General features: G+C 38.4%; 1 non-coding gene across 1 annotated transcript; it reads left to right on the top strand.

Annotated features, from left to right (window-relative positions):
* Positions 1-1,530: 1,530 nt before the first annotated feature.
* Positions 1,531-1,638, top strand: LOC112763852 (small nucleolar RNA R71). The gene has a single exon (XR_003182948.1). It is a non-coding gene; the product is annotated as a small nucleolar RNA R71 (small nucleolar RNA).
* The last annotated feature ends 10,259 nt before the right edge of the window (positions 1,639-11,897 follow it).

Raw genomic sequence — 11,897 nt, 5'->3', positions numbered from 1 at the left:
GGGTTTCACCGTTGTCAGTGGCTACCTCCCATCCTCTCAGTGGAAATGTTCAACGCACCCTGTCACGGCACGGCTATCCATCTGTCGGTTCTCGATCAGGCCGGAATAGAATCCAGTGATTCTTTTGCGTCTGTCACTAACGCCCCGCCTTCAGGAGTTTGAAGCACGTCACAGTCATTCAATCATTGAATCCTACTCAGAATACCACAGACAAGGTTAGACCTTCCGGATTCTCTTGAATGCCGCCATCAGTTCTAGCCTATACCACGAAGATTCCGGTTAAAGAATCCAAGAGATATTCACCCAGTCTAAGGTAGAACGGAGGTGGTTGTCAGTCACACGTTCATAGGTGAGAATGATGATGAGTGTCACGGATCATCACATTCATCAAATTGAAGAACAAGTGATATCTTAGAACAAGAACAAGCGGAATTGAATGGAAGAACAATAGTAATTGCATTAATACTCGAGGTACAGCAGAGCTCCACACCTTAATCTATGGTGTGTAGAAACTCCACCGTTGAAAATACATAAGAATAAGGTCTAGGAATGGCCGAATGGCCAGCCTCCCAGTGATCTAAGATAGCATCAGAACAAAGATAACTACCCCCGATTATCTCAATACAATAGTAAAAGGTCCTACTTATAGAGAACTAGTAGCCTAAGGTTTACAGAGATGAGTAAATGATATAAAAATCCACTTCCGGGCCCACTTGGTGTGTGCTTGGGCTGAGCAATGAAGCATTTTCGTGTAGAGACTCCTTTTGGAGTTAAACGTCAGCTTTAGTGCCAGTTTGGGCGTTTAACTCCCATTTTGGTGCCAGTTCCGGCGTTTAACGCTGGGAATTCTGAGGGTGATTTTGAACGCCGATTTGGGCCATCAAATCTTGAGCAAAGTATGGACTATCATATATTTCTGGAAAGCCCAGGATGTCTACTTTCCAACGCCGTTGAGAGCGCGCCAATTGGGCTTCTGTAGCTCCAGAAAATCCACTTCGAGTGCAGGGAGGTCAGAATCCAACAGCATCTGCAGTCCTTTTCAGTCTCTGAATCAGATTTTCGCTCAGATCCCTCAATTTCAGCCAGAAAATACCTGAAATCACAGAAAAACACACAAACTCATAGTAAAGTCCAGAAAAGTGAATTTTAACTAAAAACTAATAAAAATATACTAAAAACAATGCCAAAAAGCGTACAAATTATCCGCTCATCAGTACTGCCTGGTGCAGCTTGCATTCCAGATAGACTTTGAGAAATCATATTGACTTGCTGAGTCAATATTTTGTTCTGAGCCAATATGGCATTCAGAGTATCAATCTTAAGAACTCTTTTCTTCTGATTTGTCCCATTATTCACAGGATTCCTTTCAGAAGTATACATGAATTGGTTATTTGCAACCATTTCAATGAGTTCCTGAGCTTCTGCAGGCGTCTTCTTCAGATGAAGAGATCCCCCAGCAGAGCTGTCCAATGACATCTTAGACAGTTCAGACAGACCATCATAGAAGATACCTATGATGCTCCATTCAGAAAGCATGTCAGACGGACACTTTCTGATCAATTGCTTGTATCTTTCCCAAGCTTCATAGAGGGATTCACCTTCCTTCTGTCTGAAGGTTTGGACTTCCACTCTAAGCTTACTCAATTTTTGAGGTGGAAAGAACTTTGCCAAGAAGGCATTGACTAGCTTTTCCCAAGAGTTCAGGCTTTCTTTAGGTTGTGAGTCCAACCATATCCTAGCTTTGTCTCTTACAGCAAAAGGAAAAAGCATAAGTCTGTAGACCTCAGGGTCAACCCCATTGGTCTTGACAGTGTCACAGATTTGCAAGAATTCAGCTAAAAATTGATGAGGATCTTCTAATGGAAGTCCATGAAACTTGCAATTCTGTTGCATTAGAGAAACTAATTGAGGCTTAAGCTCAAAGTTGTTTGCTCCAATGGCAGGGATAGAGATGCTTCTTCTATAGAAGTCGGGAGTAGGTGCAGTAAAGTCACCCAGCACCTTCCTTGCATTGTTGGCATTGTTGTTGTTTTTGGCTGCCATGTCTTCTTCTTGTTTGAAGATTTCTGTTAGGTCCTCTACAGAGAGTTGTGCCTTAGCTTCTCTTAGCTTTTGCTTTAAGGTCCTTTCAGTTTCAGGGTCAGCCTCAACAAGAATACTTTTGTCTTTGCTCCTGCTCGTATGAAAGAGAAGAGAACAAGAAAGTATGGAATCCTCTATGTCACAGTATAGAGATTCCTTGAGGTGTCAGAGGAAAAGAAGAATAGAAGGAGGAGGTATAAAGAGACAAATTCGAATTTATCAAGAGAGATAGAGTTCGAATTGTTGATAGTGGAGGAGTGTTGGTCCTTAAATAGAAGGATGTGAAAAGAGGGGAAGAATTTTCGAAAGTAAAGTAAAAGATTTTTGAGATAATTAAAAGAAATTTGGAAAATTTGATGAATGATTTTTGAAAATTAAAGTTGGGAGAGAAATAAAGTGATTTTAAAAAAGATTTTGAAATTAGAAATAAAAAAGATGTGATTGAAAACTATTTTGAAAAAGACGTGATTAAGAAGATATGATTGAAAAGATATGATTGAAAATCAATTTAAAAAGATTTGATTTTTAAAATTAATGACTTGGCTAATAAGAAAAGATATGATTCAAACATTAAACCTTTCTCAACAGAAAAGGCAACATACTTGAAATGTTGAATCAAATCATTAATTGTTAGCAAGTATTTTTGAAAATGGAAAGAAATTGATTTTGAAAATATATGATTGAAAAGATATGGTTTGAAAAAGATTTGATTTTGAAAAATTATGAAAACTTGAAAAAAATTTGAATTAAAAACAAAATCTTCCCTCTAGTGTCATCCTGGCGTTAAACGCCCAGCCAGGTACCCTGGCTGGCGTTTAAACGCCAGTTTTCCTTTTTCACTGGGCATTTTGAACGCCCAGCTTTTTCTGTATAGTTCCTCTGCTGCATGTTCTGAATCTTCAATTCTCTGTATTATTGACTTGAAAAGACATTGTTTTGAAAATATTTTTGAATTTTTGATGATGAGAAACAATAAAAATGCAACTAAGATCAAATAAACAGTGCATGCAAGACACCAAACTTAAAAGTTTGTATACGAAGGACTATAACAATGTAAAAATGCATATGAGAAACAAAACACACTAAACAAGAGAATTTAACGATTAGAGCATGGAAATCATCAAGAACAACTTGAAGATCAATGAAGAACATAATGCATGAAATTTTCGAAAATTAGAAGAATGAAGACATGCAATTGACACCAACTTAAAATTAGACACTAAACTCAAACAAGAAACATAAAATATTTTTTATTTTTAAGATTTTATAAATTTTGTGCTTTTTTGAAAATTATATGAAAAAGAAAACAAATATTTCAAAATTCTTAATAGGAATTTCCAGGAATCATGCAATGTTAGTCTAAAACTCCGGTCCAGAAATTAGACATGGCTTACTAGCCAGCCAAGCTTTCAGTGAAAGCTTCGGTCCAAAACACTAGACATGGCCAATGGCCAGCCAAGCTTTAGCAGATCATTACTTTCAACAGCAAGATTGATAGAAATCAACAAGCTCTTGTGATGATAAGTTGAAACCTCGGTCCAAAAAATTAGACATGGTTTTACAACCAGCCAGACTTCAACAAATCATCATGAAACTCTAGAATTCATTCTTAAAAACTCTGAAGAACAAAATAGAAATTTTTTTTTTATTTTTTTGAAAAATTTTTCGAAAATAAAAAGTAAAAAGCTAGAAAATAAAATAAAATTACCTAATCTAAGCAACAAGATGAACCGTCAGTTGTCCAAACTCGAACAATCCCCGGCAACGGCGCCAAAAACTTGGTGCACGAAATTGTGATCATCAAGGGCGCCATCAACATGGTACGCACAATTGTAATCTCAACTCTTTATCACAACTCCGCACAACTAACCAGCAAGTGCACTGGGTCGTCCAAGTAATAAACCTTACGTGAGTAAGGGTCGATCCCACGGAGATTGTTGGTATGAAGCAAGCTATGGTCATCTTGTAAATCTCAGTCAGGCAAATTCAAATGGTTATAGAGGATGAACGATTAAAAGATAAATAAAACATAAAATAAAGATAGAGATACTTATGTAATTCATTGGTGAGAATTTCAGATAAACGTATGGAGATGCTCTGTCCCTTCCGTCTCTCTGCTTTCCTACTGTCTTCATCCAATCCTTCTTACTCCTTTCCATGGCAAGCTGTATGTTGGGCATCACCGTTGTCAATGGCTACAGTCCTGTCCTCTCAGTGAAAATGTTCAACGCGCTCTGTCACAGCACGGCTATTCGTCTGTCGGTTCTCGATCATGTCGAAATAGAATCCAGTGATTCTTTTGCGTCTGTCACTAACGCCCCACAATCGCGAGTTTGAAGCTCGTCACAGTCATTCAATCCTTGAATCCTACTCGGAATACCACAGATAAGGTTTAGACTTTCCGGATTCTCAAGAATGCCGCCATCAATTCTAGCTTATACCACGAAGATTTTGATTAAGGAATCCAAGAGATAAACACTCAATCGAAGATAGAACGGAGGTGGTTGTCAGGAACACGTTCATAGGTGAGAATGATGATGAGTGTCACGGATCATCACATTCATCAGGTTGAAGAACAAGTGATATCTTGGAACAAGAATAAGCTGAATTGAATAGAAGAACACTAGTAATTGCATTAATACTCGAGGTACAGCAGAGCTCCACACCTTAATCTATGATTTGTAGAAACTCCACCGTTGAAAATACATAAGAACAAGGTTCAGGCATGGGCGTGAGGCCAGCCCCCAAAACGTGATCTAAGATAGCATAAGACTAAGCAAAGATTGCTACCCCGATATCAAAATACAATAGCAAAAGGTCCTATTTATAGAGAACTAGTAGCTTAGGGTTTACAAAAATGAGTAAATGACGTAAATATCCACTTCCGGGCCTACTTGGTATGTGCTTGGGCTGAGCATTGAAATATTTTCGTGTAGAGACTTCCCTTAAAGTCAAACGCCAGCTTTTGTGCCAGTTTGGGCGTTTAACTCCAGCTTTTGTGCCAGTTCTGGCGTTAAACGCCGGGATTTCTTGAGCTGACTTTGAACACCGGTTTGGGCCATCAAATCTTGATCAAAGTATGAACTATTATATATTGCTGGAAAGCCCCGGATGTCTACTTTTCAACGCAATTAAGAGCGCGCCAATTGGGCTTCTGTAGCTCCAGAAAATCCACTTCAAGTGCAGGGAGGTCAGAATCCAACAGCATCTGCGGTCCTTTTCAGCCTCTGAATCAGATTTTTGCTCAAGTCCCTCAATTTCAGCCAGAAAATACCTGAAATCACAGAAAAACACAAAAAATCATAGTAAAGTCCAGAAAAGTAAATTTTAAATAAAAACTAATAAAAATATAATAAAAACTAACTAAAACACACTAAAAACAATGCCAAAAAGCGTATAAATTATCCGCTCATCATAACACCAAACTTAAATTGTTGCTTGTCCCCAAGCAACTGAAAATCAAATAGGGTAAAAAAAGAGAATATACAATGAATTTCAAAAACATCTATGAAGATCAGTATTAATTAGATGAGCGGGAATTTTAGCTTTTTGCCTCTGAACAGTTTTGGCATCTCACTTCATCCTTTGAAGTTCAGAATGATTGGCTTCTATAGGAACTCAGAATCCAGATAGTGTTATTGATTCTCCTTGTTAAGTATGATGATTCTTGAACACAGCTACTTTATGAGTCTTGGCCGTGGCCCAAAGCACTCTGTTTTCCAGTATTACCACCGGATACATCCATGCCACAGACACATAACTGGGTGAACCTTTTCAGATTGTGACTCAGCTTTGCTAGAGTTCCCAATTAGAGGTGTCCAGGGTTCTTAAGCACACTCTTTTTGCTTTGGATCACGACTTTAACCGCTCAGTCTCAAGTTTTCACTTGACACCTTCACGCCATAAGCACATGGTTAGGGACAGCTTGGTTTAGCCGCTTAGGCCAGGATTTTATTCTTGTGGGCCCTCCTATCCACTGATGCTCAAAACCTTGGATCCTTTTTATTTTACCCTTGCCTTTTGGTTTAAAGGGCTATTGGTTTAAAAACTAACTAAAACACACTAAAAACATACTAAAAATAATGCCAAAAAGTGTATAAATTATCCGCTCATCACGGAGCTTCCTTGGTCTATTAATGTGCGGTGGAGATTGGCGTTTGCCAGTATGATGGTGATGACCATGGGGTCGTCGTGTCCCGAGATGATACCGGATGCGTCTTCCTTAGTGAATGTGATTGTAGGGATGTCAGGTGCTTCCTCCTTTCCTTCGACATGATATACTTCTTTGAGATATCTTTTGCGAGATGATTTGGAAATTCCTCCCCCTGCAAATCCGCCGTGTATCATATGGACATGTCTTTCTAGTGTACGAGGTGATCGCTCAGTTCGTCCGATATCTTCGTCCCTTCGTCTTTTTCTTTGGTCATCATCTCGGGTGGCCAGAAACCGATCTAATTTTTCTTCTCTCACCAATTTTTCTATGATGTTCTTTAAGTCGAAGTACTCGTTGGTGGAGTGCCCCCGAACTTGGTGGTATTCACAATATTCATTCCGGTTTCCTCCTCCTCTTTTGCCTTTGAGGGGCCGAGCTGGGGGTATTTTCTCCGTATGACAGACTTCTTTGTAGACGTCGACCAGGGATACCCTGAGAGGGGTGTAATTATGGTATTTTTTATTTTCTCCCCTTGTCGATCTTCCTTCTTTTTGGATTCTTTATCTTTATCTCGGTAGGAGGCTCCGGATTTTGAGGATTCTCCCAACCGAGCGTTTTCTTCCATGTTGATGTATTTCTCTGCTCGTTCCTGCACTTCGTCTAGAGATGTAGGATATTTTTTTGATATAGATTGGCTAAAAGGCCCTTCCCGTAGGCCATTGATGAGACCCATGATGGCGGCCTCTGTGGGCAAGCTTTGTATGTCCATGCATGTTTTGTTGAATCTTTCCATGTAGTTGCGAAGACTTTCCCGATCTCCTTGCTTGATCCCTAGTAGACTGGGGGCGTGCTTAGCCTTGTCTTTTTGGATGGAGAATCTAGCCAGGAACTTTTTGGCCAGGTCGTCGAAGTTGGAGATGGACTTTGGAGGCAGGTTGTCGAACCATCTGATTGCTGTCTTCGTGAGAGTTGTTGGAAAAGCTTTGCAGCGAACGGCGTCTGAGGCGTCGGTGAGGTATATTCTGCTTCTGAAGTTGCTGAGGTGATGATTGGGATCTGTAGTGCCATCATACAGAGTCATATCCGGGAGTTTGAAGTCTTTAGAAATTTTAGTTTTCATGATTTCCCTAGTGAAGGGATCTTGCTCTTTGCGTGAATTCTCCTCAGGGGCGATCCGAGTGGCTTTTGCTTTGAGATCGACTTCGAGTTGTAAGAGTTTATCTTCCAGTTCTCGATGGCGCCGTACCTTTCTTTGTAGATCCTTCCCGACTTCTCGTTGTTGCTGGGTTTCTTTTTCAAGTTGCTTCAAACGATCTTGAAGTGCTTCTATTACCCCCGGATTTGATGAGTTTTTATCCCCGTTCGATTCTGGAGTATCTTTTAGCGTAGTGTCCATGTTCTTGTGCGGCGTCCTATCTTCCAAACCTGAATCGTGGTCGTTGTCATGGTCGTCCGCCATGGTGATGGGATGACTTCCAGGTTCCCCCGCAACGGTGCCAATGTTCCGAGGGTTACCTGAAACTGGAGGTCGATCTCGGATGAGATCTTTTGTACTGGTCGGTACCGATGTGTCCGGCTGGTAGGAGATGACCGAAGCTGTCGTGTCCAACTTGTTAGACTGGCTGCACTGCTGATCCTTCGCCACCGGAGGGTGAGGGGTACCTGCAAGGGACTCCGATGTTTAAGTTAGCAAGGGTATTAAGCAGATTTTTAGTAGAATCAGAGTATGAGTTATACCTGGGTGCTCCAGTGTATTTATAATGGTGTGGAGTGACCTTTTTAGATAAGATAAGTTAGTTATCTTATCTAATCTTATCTTTTGGGTGAGGTCAGCTTATCTTCAACGGAACCGTCCTTATCTCTGTAGGCCTGAGCGGCCTTTGGATTTGGGTCGTATTCCTTGAATTGGGCCCTTTTTTGGGCTTTCTTATCGATTTGGCCGAGTTCTTCGTAAAGAGGTCGGTCCGCTTGACCTAAAGAGGTCGGTCGCTTTGCTACTGAACATCCCGGCTCGGACAGCTCGACCCAAGGTATGAACACAAACCAATTCCAATATTAAATCTTTTCCCAAAATCAATAAACTCCAATAACAAATCGCTTACAAAATCGAACCACACATCTCTCAACCAATCCATTCAATTTAATTTCACAAACTTACCATCAATCCTCAACTCATCAATGATCTTCATTATTTTTTTATACTTATTAAAGACATAATCCAACACATACAAATTCATTCATCCTTTATACACACATCATATATCATATTCGTAATCCATCAATAATTCATTCAATTCATTCCTATCTTAAGGTCTTCTAGCCTAAGTTTTTACGTGATATTAAATATTATCTTCGAGAAACCAAAACTATAGCTTGGCCGATTTTTCCCTAAACTCGAAACAACTCAAAAATCTCTCCTTTCACAAGCTCTAAGCTTCCAAATGTCAATTCCTCAAACTTACTCTCCTTTCACCCAGCTTGTATTGCCTTTCTCCAGCATTCATGTGCAGCTGCTTCCTCATAGGTGTTAGGTTATGGATTTGAGGTGATGGCTAGAAAAAGGGACTTATATTCTGGGTTTAGTTTATCATAAGAAAAGTGTTGTGAGATAGAATATAAAGTGTTAGAGTTGGCAAAGTTGCTAGAATACGTTGTGTGGGTTATCATACAATGGTAGTCCTTCAAATAAGCAGGCGATCTCTTGACACTTTCAGATTTTCTAATGATGCAGTCATGTGGGATGCTGTAGTTTTGTGATGGTGTGCTAATGGGTGCAATGGTATGTGAGAAAATTGGTGAATGCATTGAACTTGAGAGATGTTCACTTGAATCTGTGAGTGTGGTGTGTGTAGGTGATGGCAAATGATATGTGGATGGTGTATCATATTGAAAAAGGTTGATGCATTATGGAGTAAGAGTAGGTGTCACAGTTTTAGTGCTTGTGGAATATGAAAATGAAAAATGAGTTTCATAGAAAGTTACGTTTCTAGATAATGAAAATTTCTTTTGACTTTAAATCAATAAGTCAAAAAACCCTTTGTTCCAAATTTGAAACCGAGAAAGGTTGTTTTTCTAGCTCTTGGGTCCAATTTCGTTCTTGAATTTGTTAATGTGGAGGCATATGTAAGAGAACCAAATACTCTTAACTCTGAAAGGTTGGGTAAATGGGTAATGTACCATACAAAAGCTTATAGAGACTGACATTATCCAATTTAGTGCTGGATAACCTATTAATTATGTGAATAGCGTGATCAACTGCGTATTGCCAAAAACAAAGTAGAATTTTTGATTGAAATAACAGTGCTCTAGCAACACCTAAAATGTGCTAATGTTTTTGCTCTACAATTCTATTTTGCTATAGTGTTTCTACACAAGAAGTTTGGTGTAGAATGCCAGTTGATGCAAAATATGATTTTAGAGTGAATTATAGTCCATTGTCAGTTCTTATACACTTAACTTGTTTTTCAAATTGTACTTTGACAAAATTCACAAAGTTAATAACCAATTGTGATGCCTCAAATTTTGTTTCTATAAAAAAAGTCTAAATAAATCTACTTTAACCATCTATTACAATAAAAAATACCTATATTCTTCATTGGAAGGGACAGAAATGGGACCCCAGATATCCATATGAACTAAGTAAAAACAATCTTTTATTTTAGTTATGCTAAAATAAAAAAAATATTTTTTTTGTTTTGCAAAATGACATGAGTTACAATGAAATATTGAAGCAGTGCAATCTATAAAAGGATAATATTTTTTCATTAAAATCAGTCTATACATAGGTATATGTCCTAATCTAAGATACCAAATCTTGTTATTCTCAGTATGTGAAGGTGCTATAATATAAGTAGTGGTAGTAGCTGCTGCCAATGAAACTTGCTTTATTGAAGGGGGTTGAAGGTGAAAGCATTTTGGTTCTCTATTAATTGTATATAGCCCTTCTCCGCACTTAGCAATGCCAATCATTTTCGATGTGGATTGATCATGTATCTCACAACACTTATCATTAATTAACATTTGGCAATATAAGTTTAATGTTAATTTTGACACAAAAACCAGTTTAAAAAAAAAAAAAAGAAAATGTACAAAATATTTTTGAGAAAATTTTTTTTAGAGAATGTGATTGTACCAATAATGGTGCTTACAGTTTTGGTCTCATTTAGCGATATCACATTTATTGGAGCAATATTTTAAAAACTTGCAAAATCTATTAAGTCAAAAGTCACATGATCTGTCGCACATGAGTCAATGACCCATAATGCAGATTTTAGAGTTATAATGCTCATAATTCTTGTATTAAATTGTAATACAATGGTTTTACCTGGAGTGGAGGTCTGAATAGAATTAGTCAAAACCTGATTTGTATTATGGGGTTGTTGCTGCACAGTTTTGCCTTTGATTAACTCCAACAAGAAAAATCTTTGTTCTGAAGTGAATTCAGAGCTTGACATTCCAGTGTTTTCTTGGAGGCAATTAAGTTGGGAGTATTTGTCATTGAGTACATCAGCATGCTCCTCAGTGATCATTTGATTGATTGTGGTATGATGTTGCTGTCACAACTAAAATAGGAGGGGTACACATGTTTCTTATAGCACACGTCTTCTATATAGCCGAGCTTGTTGCAATAAGAGCATACCATGTTAGCTCTACGACCTCTACCACCTTGACTCGACCTCCCTCGTCCTCTTCCTCTGCCTCTGTTAGATGAGGAATTGGACACTTGTGATGCATTTGTATTTTGAATGGAATTGAACAAAATTTTATTGTTGTCCATGTCGGTCAGCTGTCTCTCTTGCTATGTTAGTATAGAAAATACTGTATTTGGGTCTGGCAAAGGTGACATGAACATGATTTGCAATCTGACGATAGAGTATTGTTTGTTCAACCCTCTCAAAAGTCTGATTACTTGATCTTCATCTCTGTATCCTCTTATTTTTGACAATCCGCAAGAGCATAACTCTGCACATCCGACACAATTTGGAATGAATTTGAAATTGTTGAGCTCTTCCCATATTTATTTGAGCCTTGTGTAGTAATCGGTGATGGTCAGATCACCTTATTTGATGGCAAAAAACGTTGCTCCTGGAGTTCTGCAATTATGAACGTATCCTCTTAGTAGTACTTGTTCTTAAGGTCCTCCCACAAATCAACAGCAACATTGTTCCACATAACACTATTACGAATTCCAATACTTAATGAAAGATTGATCCAAGAAACAATCAAATTATTGCATCTTTTTCATGCCTCAGATTCAACATTATTATTCTCAGATTTTCTTATGGTTCCATGAATAAATTTTAATTTGTTCTTCATAGCATGACTCCAACTACCATAATTGTTAGATGTTAACATGATTGAAATAATCGGTGTACCTAAATTTTCTCCCAGATGAATAAAATAAGGACTTGATTGATTTTGAATTGGGATTGTGTTGCTCTTTGAAATCTAAGACCGAAGAGGAGTGAGTTGATGGAAGAGATTGGTTTGTACATTTACGTCCATCTGTACTGCAACCACCACTCGAGGATTTCTTTACCATGTCCGCCATTGTTAAAAAATCAATGAATCACAAAATAATGGGATTCAGATCTTCTTTCTTCCAACTCGTTGATCGAAACAGTTATGTTCATCAAGAAAGAATCTTGTTAAATAGTTTATC

The sequence above is a fragment of the Arachis hypogaea genome, chromosome 2 (genome assembly GCF_003086295.3).
Source record: "Arachis hypogaea cultivar Tifrunner chromosome 2, arahy.Tifrunner.gnm2.J5K5, whole genome shotgun sequence".
In the NCBI taxonomy this organism is placed as follows: Eukaryota; Viridiplantae; Streptophyta; class Magnoliopsida; order Fabales; family Fabaceae; genus Arachis; species Arachis hypogaea.
This window is presented reverse-complemented; position numbering and strand designations above follow the sequence as displayed.